Raw genomic sequence first — 12,618 nt, 5'->3', positions numbered from 1 at the left:
CTCCATGTAAACATAAGAGGCTGGCTATATGGAAGAAGCTGTAGCATAAAATGTATTACTTGACAGAAATTTCAGTTGAATGTAGTTTAATCAATTTAATGCAAACCCCTAAGATGGGCTTTACCAGTGCAAAGCAAGGCTTGAAGCCTAATTCTGTACATGACTACAAAGTAGGTGTCCTGGTCAGAATGGCAGCAGTACTTAATTTTTATTTGGCAAAAGTTTTACAAGTATTGCCATGTTTCAGGACAGAAAAGACCCTCTGGGGAAGAGGGCTCATGGCCTACCTGTGATAAAGATACAAACTTATTTTGTACTGGAATAAATTACAGCAGAGATACACAATAGTTGTCAGGACTGGATGCTTCCATATGTGAGAAGAGTTTGCACATTTTCTAAATGTTGCTGGCAATGGTCCATATCTACCAATGTTAGGAGTGGTGGGAGCTCTAGTTTAGATGGAGCACAGCTGTTTTGGTATTTTAAGTTCAGTGTCAGCTAATCCTAGAACAAGCTGAACCAAATTTTTGCACATTTTCCCTAGTGCAGACACAGTAATTATTGTGGCCTTTGAAAAACTCAATCATTTCTTTGCGTACGCACAAAGATGTGTGAGCATTATGCAAAGTGACGTGCAAGCTATTGAAAATGTAGCCCTGCATGTTTAGATATAAATTGTTGTTTACTAAAATTTAGCTTTGGGCATTTACATGTTTCCTGGGGTGGTTCCTTGCTTCCTTGTTTTGATCTGAAACAAAAATAAATGGATGGGGTACAAGTTTCTTTCTGAACATAGTAAGAAAACATTTTCAAACTGTAAGCTGCTGTGTAACACTTTCTTTGCATAGTTCCCATCCCCCCACACCCTTTCTTTTCAGCTTCTTGGTGTTAAATTGAGCTGGAAGCTTTACAGGGCATTTTAAATCAATGCTCTCAGAACTGCAAGAAGTGTGAAGCTGCCAGTGAAGAGTCAATGAGGAAGCAGTGATAGCAGTTATCAGCTCCTCCACATAAATATCCTGAGCTTTAGAGCTGTGTGAACTCTTCCAAGTTTGATTAAAAAGGGATTAATGATTTTTTGTATGAGAACCAATTTGTATAGGCTTGCATGCTGTAAAGTTCAAAGAGGTTTGCTTCTGAATGAACGCAGTTTTCCCTTGGTCAGATCTTATTGCTAGCCCTGGGGCAACTTATGGGGGTTGGACAAGCTCATATAATTTTGCATGTGTTTTCACCACTTAAATTGTTATGCCAGAACCAGAAGAAGCCATAGTTCAATTGCTAAAGATAGAATCTGATTTCAGGGAAGCAAGTATATTAGTATGTTGTATTATAGTAGATGCTTGGTGTACAGTCATGAGAAAAAGTGATTCATTCCTATTTCACTGATATCAGAACTCCTACTCTTGAGAGAAAGAGGCCTATGAGATGAGATTTTCAAATAGTGTAACTTGGTACAATGTTAATGAGGATATTTTTTATTTATACCACTTGAGAGCCTGGTAAATAGTCTCCCATAATACCTTTCTATCATGCATTCATCCACCTATGGGCAGATACAGAAATCTGAAAAGGAGGGTGCAGATGGTGAGGTGCAGCATCACATATAAATAGGGTTACCATATGTCCAGGTTTTCCTTGATGTGTCTTCTTTTTGGGTCTGCCCATCTGTCTGGGCAGTTTATTGAAATCTGAACAAATGTCTGGGATTTTTCTCTGCTCCACTGGTGGGAGCAGGGGAAGGGCAGTTGGAGGCAGGGGACACCATGTGTGTGTGCCCATGCATGCGCATGTGGCCAGCATGCAGCCAGACAGGGTCATGGGAGCAGCCTCAGCAGTGGGATGCAGGTAAGTCTATGGGAAGCGGGGTTGGAGAGCCAGGGCTTAGGGGCTGTCCATATCTGTGTGTGTGTGTGTGTGTACACCCACCTGCTGGTGTTGGGGGAAGCTGTCTGGGCCCTGGGACTGTGGCAGGACTTGGACGAGGCACTTGCCCCTCCAGTGGGGGAAGAGGGTGGCAGGGCAGAGGGGCCCTTCCAGGGCCAGTGGGGAGGTCTGTGGCCAGGCTGGTGGCACCAAGGCTGGTGTCCATGCTCGCAGGGGTGGGGCAGCTCAGAGATGCTGCTTGGGCTGGGCATGGCCAGACCACCTAGTGCAGAGTGGGAGTCCCATACCAGGGTGGAGGGTGCCACAGGCCTCCTCTCCTTCTCCTTCCAGCACACACAAAGGCCCGACTTTCTCTTCTGCCACCTTCATGAGTCAGAGCTGCTGTGCTCTGGTATGGGTGGGATGGGGGCAACTGGGGCCCCCTCTGGCAGGGCTGGGGGGAGCAGGGGGCTGCAGGTCAGGAGTGAGGGACACCAGCAGGACTGGGGTGCTGTGGCTTGGATGTAAGGTGCACCAGGGTGGTGGGGGGCTGTGGGTCAGGAGTGTAGGACACTGGCAGTACCAGGGGGCTGTGGGTTGGGAGTGAGGGACAGAAGTAGGGATGGGGGGGCCCCTGTAAATTGGGAGTGCTGGGCATTTGAAGCACCAGGGGGCTCTGGGTTGGGAGTGAAGTATCCCCCTGATAGGTGTCCTCTTTTTTTGGAACTGGAAATATGGTACGCCTACATATAAAATAACACACATCTTTCTCCAGGTAAAAATAAACTAGAATCTTAACTAATATGCTAAGGGACTAGGGCTATGTTATTCCATTTAAGATTAAAATAAAAATAAATATAATTTCATTGGAATGAGTTAAAAAAATTTTGCGGGGCTGTGAAAAAGGAGCTTTATTACCAGGAGCAGCTAACAGACTGCAGAATTGCAGAACAAAGGGTAGCTTGATTGGTGGAATATCAAGACCAGTAAAAAGAATGGGTCACTGACACTTGTGGAATGAAGAGTTTAGAAGAGATCAGGCAGATTATAATGAGCCATGAAGTCAAGTGACTTTCTCAGCACAGCCTGGCACAGTTGCTACTGCTCTGCTGGTTTGGGCAGGGGGCTGGACTCGATGATCTCCTGAGGTCCCTTCCAGCCCTGATGTCTATGAAATGAAATGCTGCTGCTGCTGCCTGGCAATTGGTTTTACATTTTGAGTGGGCCAGGAATCAAAGGAGGGATACAAGTTATCAGTGCACACCCTCTTGATTTGCCCCTGCATCCATCCATGGTCAGTTCTTCAAAGTTGCTACTGCTCTGCTGGTTTGGAGAATGGGCTGAGGACTTTGGTGTGCTGCTCGATTTCCTTCCCAGTCTGATCTACAGGAGGGGAGTGGCATGGTAAGGAAAGATCCCCACCTGTTTCCCAAACCTGAATGTCCCCAGTTTGGGAACACAAGGGGAATCTTTCCCTGCTGCTCAACTCCCGGCCAAGAACAAGAAGAGTGGAACAGCCCAGGGGGTGGTTGGAGGCTGAATGCCTGTACTGTTTCCTCTCCCAGCAACATTTCTAGCAGTAGACATTTCTGGGGAAGGACATTAAAAAGGTACTCTTGCTTGTGGTCTCAGTGCAAGCCTGAAGTAAGCAGTGAACTCTAATTTGTGCACACAACTGTGAGTGTATTTGAATCCTAGAGGTTGTGATGGACAAACATGTAAATTTTGGCTTGTACTCCATAATATTTGTAGAAGAGTAAGACCCCCTAGTCCACTACATATGCTATTCAAGCCCTCTGTCATTGAACATAGGTATAGCTTGACCCATCAGTCCTCTCCAGAGAGGGTGGGTGAGGAAAAGATGGACTTTGTCTCTGGCCCACTACTTCAACAACCTCCAATGAGTATTTCTCTCAAGTAAGGGACAACCAAGAAGGCACTGGCCCTTAGAGATGTCTATATTGTTCACACATTCCTCAGAGACAAGGACTTGGTCATAGCTCAGTTCCACTCAGCCTCTGAATTTTAACTCGTGAGTGCTATGCTATTTGAGCCTCTGCATAATGTAACAACCGGTTCCAACAGTCTTTTACAAGGCATTGGTGTTTCCAGGTGTCTTTAACAAGATATTGGGAGTGTTCTGATCTCCCCTGCTCATTTCCTGTGACTTTTTTTTTTAATGAAAGCTCCTCAGTTTGTTGTGGAACTTCAGGGCTTGCTTTGTGGCTGCAGTGTGTGGAAAGGGCCAGAATGGGACCTTATGAATGATCCATTATTATCTAGTTGCCTGCTATGAAAGGGTATCAAACTCAAAGATCCAGATGATCCAATCCAGTTCAATATTCCTATGCACCCCCCATATTTTTCTTTGCCAGCCAAAAAGTAACAATAGTAAAACTTAACAATCAAAGTTAATACGTAATTTCAATATATATAAAAATCTAGGAACTGCAGTGTCTTGTAATGTTAACCGGACCTGTGAATCTCCCTGGAGACATCAGCATCAACCATGCCAACTTACTGTAGTTATTGCCTATCTTAGACTTCCTTGGTACCTCTTACCCAACCTGGAAAAGATGTAGCCTACTCAATTGCAGTGCCAGAACTCCATCCATCTCTATAATCTTCAGTATGGATTGGGTGATTTACAGAGTTGAGGTCTGAAAGGAACCACCTAGGTCATCTATCCATCTGTCCCAAGGTTGTCTTAACCAGACTACCTTTGATTGGCAAATTTTAACTGCTTTCACAGAGGTTAATTTTGGGTCTGTCAGTAGTGTCTTTCTCTCTTACGTTTTGTACCAGGTCCCCGTCAGAATCCATTTTCTTTCAGCAATTCAACTCTCCAAAATTGCAAAGACTCTTTTGCTTTTAGATCATTAACAATATTTTCTTTGTTTTCAATTTATTTTGGTGTTTTTGTATTTAAAAGTATATTGCTTGTGGGTTTCATTTTTATGTGGAGTAGTGTAGTACCCAAATTACTGTATTACCATTTCATAGTCTGTCTCTACTGCCTGAGTCAACTGTAAACTTAAAAACATGAAGTGCTTCAGAATCAGCCGATGTCAGCAATAAGGCTATTTTCTGTTTCCTTTTTTGCTGGCACCTTTTTTTCAGGTATAGAGTGAAGCACTGTTTAAAATTCTTAGTCCCCCCTTGGGTTTCCTGGGAGTTTCAATTCTAATGGAGCTTCTAAAGGCTCCATTTTTCCATTTTTGGTATCTTCTGAGCTGGTTTTGCTCCTGATGTCATGTGGTGTTTGGTAATCACTCACAGCCAAGGCATCTGACAGGTCTAACTTCATTCAGTGTCTGAGTTGTAACTGATCAGGATTGTGTAACATGAGCCTCTGCACAACAAAACAACCAGCTCCAATATAAACTTGGCTACAAATAAATTTAATCTTGAAATTGTAAGAAGGTTCCTAACAATCAGAGCTGTGAGGTTTTGGAACAGCATTCCAGTAGGAGCAATGGGGCAAAAACCAAATTAGTTATAAGATGGAGCTTCAGAAATTTATTAAAGGAATTACATATGATGTAGTAGCAGGAGACTGAACTCAGCGACCCTAGTCTTACCTTCCAACTGCATCTTGCAAGAGCCTCTGAGGGATACTGTTCCCTACAATGCTCAGCAGCATGATACAGACTAGATACTGTCTCTGATTGCTTGAGGTATTTTTATGATCCTCATTAGCATAATAGCCGAGCACCTTATAGTCTTTAAATGTATAGTAAGAATGCATAGCATAGCCTCAGCTCAGCTATGAAAAGTCAGAGTTCTTCACCATAAAAGGGAACTTCCTCTTAACTTACAGATATGTGCAAGGAACTGGCTCACAAAGAAGATGCAAACCTTTCTAATGATGCAAAGAATCTAGATTGCCATGCTACTTTGCCATGTGTTTTTAGTACTAATGGTCTTAAGTTCTGATCACCCTGGTGCGCATTTGCAGTTTAACTGTAACTACCTCTCTGTAACTAACCATACTGATATAGAACAATGCTAAAAACCCACTGAAAATTATTTCCTTTGTTGCTCATATTAATTTCATCTGAACCCCTGACCAAGAGTTTATTTTGCCATATTAAAAATTCTCCACTTTAGACATTTCCCAGCACACAGATCTATAAACTTTTAACTATCTTATTAAAACTGCACTAGAGGCTTGACGTATTAAAACTTCCCTTTTCAAATCAGAATGATGAATGTCAGTCCTAATGAGACAACCCATTTCAACAAATTAAACACTTAGTACCGTTTACACTGATATTTTTTTAATCATCACATTCTTCCGGGTTAATTTATTTAAAAGTTATTGTTTAATCTCTGTGTATTGCACAGCTATTCCTTACTTGAATAGCATTTCTTCATTCTTTCACACAGTTCATCATCTTGTGTGATGAACAGCACTGTCTCCACCTGTAATTACCTTTTGTAAGTGCCACTGCCCCCACTTGTAATATTTGCCTGACAGACTGAAAGAATGTGTTTTATAGTTATGGCACCTTTAATTGTTACGATTGACACTGACACAAAGCCCAGATGCCTGAAACTATAATGATAATGAAAAATAGTCCCTTTGGTGAACTACTAGGAAAATGGGGTATCTGGTAGGCTTATGCTAGATGTTATACTTCATTTGCTATAAAAATGTTTGGTTTGGTGGTGTCCCTCTTCTGATAATTGGCTTCATGAGTTAAGTGGAGAAGAAAATGAGTGACCATTTTAGACTAAATTACATTATCAACATTACTGCTAACATACTGCACATTGAGGAGGTTCATAACATTAAAATTCATATTCATTCACCTCCAGCCCTCCCCTTCCATCCTTGTGTTTTTTTACTTCTCTTCTTCTACACTATATATTAGCACGATGCAGTAAAAAAAATGAAAGGCAAACCTACTGAAAAAACTGACAGCCTCACATTTGTTTATTCTTCCTTTCAAATTAAAATCTTTTAAAAACAGTACTTGTAACCTCTAACAGTAATGGTGTCAATAATTATATAGGGAACCATGGCACTGCCTCTTGATGTTGATATGATCAGGTCCCATGCTGCACTCTTTGTGGTATGTTTCTTTTTGCTCTCTACCTGTAGTATGTAAAGCAGAGAAGCACTGCAAAAACAGTGATGCTGACAGCTCTAGAGCAATGGTGAACACTTGCCTATAAAACTTGTACCTATGCGTAGTTCATTGTTTTGTTTTTTTTTCATTACAACCCTAGATCCAACTTTATTTTTTACCCTAATTTGGTAAAACCTCTTCCATATCATTCCAGCCTGGGAATGGTCCTTGACTGTTTACCCTCTTCTGCATACAATGCTTCAGCCTACCATATTTACCTGAGTACTTGCTGACACATTTATTTGGTCATGCTAATGTCAACTTAATTTAATCTAATAAATAAGTCATTAAGCTGAAAACTTTCACGCTAAGCTCTTTGCTGTATTTATCTAGCTGTTGCTCTGGTGGGATATTGCCTATTCTTCTGTTCATACTTTTAAAAAGAATGGAGTAAAACTTAGTTTTCAATTGTTCTCTGCTTCTTAAAGCTATGATCAGCAGCGTGGCAAAAATATTGTACTTGGATTGCTTGCTGACTTACAGTGAGACCTAAAGGCACCATTATACAGAATAGTAAGTCAGAGACTTGGTTTATAAAACTTTTGGGTCAAAAATATCAGACAAACAAGTTACGCTAGGGATAAACTTGTCTTTGGGCACCCAGTGAGTTTAACCCCTGCAACTGAGAGGGTGATTTATATGTTTTCGGATGGAGCTGAGCATTTTTCTTCACAAGGGAAAATCATATGGGGTTTAACAAGGTTAATTTGTAGTGCAGACAAGACAGCTTTTAATTTTCACACGTGTTAGAAGCTTGAGGTAAAGGTTATGTGATCTAGAATTGTTAAGATCAACCTTCTAACTGGTGCTAAAATGATAGGGACCTTGTCTTTAATAATGATTTATCTTGTGTAAATTACTGTGCTAGCTAACATGAAGTAAGAACATGTCTTCTTCCAGTGAAAACAAGTTCTGTAAGGTATCTGGCTCTGTTAAGCTGTTTATTTCCTGATGTCATTGTAACCTCTTCCTCTCTGAGTGACCTGACAACGTTAACAACCCTCTTCTATTTTTATGAAAAGCTAGGATCATCATCCTTGCCCATCTCTTTGAACTCCTCAGTGGCTCCACTCCTTGACTGCATCAAGTTTGAATTTATTGTCCTTGCCTCTTAGGTCCTGCAAAAGCTGATCCTTCCTTTATCTTCCCTTATCTTTTGTTGTGACAAAGACTTCTAAACAGAGATTATTCTTGGCATGTCTATGTGTACCCACAGAAAAGAATGCTGGACCTATCAAAAGGCAAGGGATAGGCTTTTTGAATATCCAGGACTGATTAATGGGAGGTTCTTCAGCTCAGTAACATTAACCCAACAATTGAAAAAAAAAAAATTAAATCACTTATGGATTAAAGAGTAGCAAGAATTCACATATTTTTTTCATTTTATGACTGCTTGTTTCCCATTTGTGACCCACCCAGAATGCTTCTGACAAAATAGACTGCTAATAGAAAAGCAAACACTTGTATACAAGATACTATTGCCACATAGAAGCTTTCATCTATATACATTATGTATCCCAATAGCATAACTCCATGTGTAGGGGAAAAGAGGATGTTTAAGGACGTGTGTGACAGAGAGGGAAAGGGGGTGGGAAAAGAGAGAGAGAAAGTGGATACATGCTTTCATCATGGTGCAACAATATTGTTAAAGGCAGAAGAGGCTATAATACTGATATATATGTGAATTTGTTATTAATATTTAGTCAGTAGATGGCACTGTTTATTTTATTGTTAAGTACAAGCACTTCTGTGTTTTTGCAAAAAAGCAGGTCAGCAAGAAGGATGTAATGACATCAGTCTCTGTTATATCTGTGTCTTGCTTCTTAGATGGTTCAGAGTAGAGTAATTTCTTTGAATTTCTATAGTTTGTTAAAGTGGAATGCTACGGGGCATAAAGTGATCACTTCTGGGAATCTGTGTTGGAATGTGCTCTCTTCAGGGTTGACAAAGCATATCTCTCCCTTAAACCTAATGGCTGAACCGTCTGCCACTGGCAGAATGTTGCACTAGAAAGGCCAATGATCTGTTTACTCTTCTATAGCATTCCTGTGGTCTTGACAGAAAAATGTAGTGCAAGAGAAAGCTGAGTTTTGCCCTCTATCCTGTTTCTCCTCCAATTTTAATCTTATTTAGAGAATATCCTTCATTCCAGTGCATTTGGCCTTCATGAAGTTACGCACTCCTGGAAGGAAGTTTTGCTGTTTCACTGCCTTGATCTCCATCAAGGGCTCTCTGCTTTTCACTTAATTTTATGAGATCATTATGAAGTTGTCAGCTGAGTTTATCTCCCACCAGTGTGCCTTCCTCTTTCAAGCAGCAGTTATTAGCAAGTGAGATGCAACATAAATAAATCTTAATTCTATTAAGTGCCACAATGGCCTTTTGCATGTTTGATTTGTTACACAATGAAGTCTAAAAAGAGATCAGTTGACAGATAACATGCCCAATATTCAGCTTAGAGACTGAGTGAAGTGAATCATGTAAAATCAGATGCAACTGGAAGCAATTCTAGAAGGGCCCTGAGGTGAGTATGGGGCTTTACTTCAGATTTACATCTGTATGCATCTTTCATATGGAAGACCAGTCAGCTGGTATTAGCATTTATTTGTATAGTGCTGACTATGGGTTCCTTATAATTTTGTTAGCAAACTCCTGGATACGACTTGTGCAGTCACAGCAGTGTTCCCTGAACAAAAAGATTTGCAAAGTCTGCAGTGTCTTGCAGAAATATCTATTAAAATGCTATTCTTCTTCTTTAAAGCATTGGCAAAACCAGGAACTCTCAGCAGGTTTTTCGTTGGTGATTTACAGACTATAGCGAATGCACGTTACAGGTAGGGCATCTCCTAAAGAATATTTTCAATAACACCAAATTTACCTCCAAGACATTTTAAATGCCATTGCAAACAACTTACTCTTTCCTTCTCTTGTGACCCCCTTTGAATTGTTTATTCTGAGCGTGTGGACATTTACATTTGGATCCATTTCAAAAGGGTAACAGCTGAGTGGCAGCAGCAGTCACATTTTCACACTTACATGTGGACAAGCTGGGAATGATATGCCTTTAACAAAACTGCTCCAGCTTTAACCCTGGATGAAGCTGTGTAAAAGTTGCAGCTGTTTCGCTTACATTTGTGTCATTCCCAGTTTGTCTAGACCTAACTGTTAATGTATACTTGGTTCTGTGCTCTTGGGTGTAAGAGACTCATCTCCCCTTTTGAAATGGCTCCACATGTAGGTGTGTCCACACCCTGAGAACTGTTTGGGAGCTGGGGTTGCTAAAGGTTGTCTATACAAAATGATTTTTACAAAAACTTATGCTATATTCTTTGATTTAGTCAGTCTATGAGGTGCAAATCTACTCTGTCATCTATACAAAATGGGGCTTTGCCCGGACAGTTATGCAAGTATAACAGAGCCCCCTAGTAGTCATAGCATAGCATAGTTTATTACTTAAAACTACCCTCACACTGGAAGGGATGAGCTAAGCCGGGGTGGCGAAATTTGGCCTGTGGGCTGGATGCAGCCCACCAGGCCATTCTATCTGGTCTGCAGGACGCGTAAAAAAAAAATTGAAAATATTTATCTGCTCCTGATTGCCTTTCAAAGACAACAGGAGCCAGGGGCAGTAGGACCCAGGGGGAGCTGGCAGCAGGAGGCAGGAACCCAGCAGTGTGTGTGCCCAGGGGCAGTGTGTGTGTGTGTGTGTGTGTGTGTGTGTGTGTGCACGCAGGAGTAGTGTGTGTATGCAGGCGGTGGCAGAGTATGTGTGTGTGTGTGTGTGTGTGTGTGTGTGTGTGTGTGCAGGAAGGGGCAGAGTGTGTTTGTAGGGTGAGTCCCACACTCACACCTCACCATATACATGCATCCACACCTTTCTTGCACTGCCAGACACACAGACCCCCACACCCACACCCCCTCACACATCCCAGCCACCCTCCCCACACATCCCCCCACAAACCCGATACCTACACACTCGCCACATATCCACACATACCTCTACATGCTCCCTCATCCCATGTACCCACAGCCCCCCACAAACCTATACCCACCCCTCCACAATATATAATCATAAGACTTCATTTTAAGCAATTATGCAATCGACTCTATGTACACTATATAAACACATGTAAACCAGGGCCAAAATATTTTTTGAAATTAAGTTAATGAATGTTTTAGATGCTTGCTTTTTAGAATATAATTTGGTATTTTTCTGCTTCTGAGATAGCAAAACCCCTTGCTGAAAGGAGTACTTTTAAGGGCAAGGGGAGGGACTTCTGGTGGTAAAAGTCAGGGGTTAGGGAGCGGGACTTCCTGTCCCAAGATGGTGACGGGAGGGGAGGGACACCTGTCAATGGGCGGGGCTATGCATGCGGCCCTTGACAGCTTGCCAAAACTCGGTAAGCGACCCTCTGCCCAAAATAATTGCCTACTCCTGAGCTAAGCTTACAGAAGCACTGTTTTGTAAGCATAGGCACATCCATGTTAGGGTTTGGTCAGCATACCTTTCTCAGCTAGAGGGTGTGATTTGTTTTTTTTTGTTTGTTTGTTTTTAATGATCTCAGTAATAGATCGGGTCTGCATACGCTTTTGCAGACATGCTCCAAATGCATTTTAGAGCAGCTGTCCTAGAGCTGGAGCTCAGCCAAAAATTCATTGTGGGATCTTTCCCTCACCCACAGGGCTATATAAGGAAGGGTTGATCCATACGATTAAGAAGGGCATTGATACCTTTTTAAGAAAAAATCAGTTTTGTTGGCATGACTTGTTTTGGGACATAAACACTGTAATGTCATTCCAGTTATCCCTAAGCTTGTTTAAGGTAGCTCTTGAAGGCCACTGGACTGCTGTGAATATACAGCAATAAGTCGAAATTCTTCTTGGGTCAGGACTGCACATTTTGCTTAAGAAGTAGAAAATCTATGCAGCTAGTTCTTTGTGCAGCCTGATCCTGTGTCTGTCTTTTTACAGGAAAAGCTTCTGGTAAACTTTTGTGGGAAAGGGATCACCGAAGGGCTTCCCATAAAAAGCAAATGGCTTTAGAGAAGTCTCCCATTAAAGCATCTCCACTGCTGGTAACAGCAATGAGAATTCTGGTGTAGAAGGGCACTGATATTCTCTGGTGTTTTAACTATTGGGACTCATAAACCTGTTTTAATCAGGTAGTAATATATGAGAGCTGCATCTAGACTAATAGCCTATTTCTAGCAGTGGTAGAGCCCCAGAGAGATTCTGGACCTCATCTTATTCAGGGACTTACTCTTAATGCCTGTGGTTTTCTAGAGATTGCCAGAAAACAGAATATTTTCAGGAATTTATTCATGTCTGAACAGATGAGGGATATGGAAGTAGGGATTTGTTTTGTCCAGGGGGCTAGTATTTGGCATTGTTTACTCAGTGGCTGGATTGTTCCTTTTTCTGTGAACCATTAATTGTTAACTTGTATTGTGTTTGTTATAGCAGTAGGTCAGCAGAGTGTATTCAGAGCTAGTGACTGGAGGCTGTCTGTATGAATGCATTTTTTTAAAAACTCCCTTGAGCTGTGGCTTAATTTTGGATAGCTTAACTGGATCTGTGAAGGTAGGGAAGCAACTAGACATTCCTGTAGAAGTTATTT

The sequence above is a fragment of the Crocodylus siamensis genome, chromosome 3 (assembly GCF_052110815.1).
Source record: "Crocodylus siamensis isolate JL-2025a chromosome 3, ASM5211081v1, whole genome shotgun sequence".
Lineage (NCBI taxonomy): Eukaryota > Metazoa > Chordata > Crocodylia > Crocodylidae > Crocodylus > Crocodylus siamensis.
The sequence above is the reverse complement of the archived record's forward strand: the minus strand, read 5'-3'. Positions refer to the sequence as shown.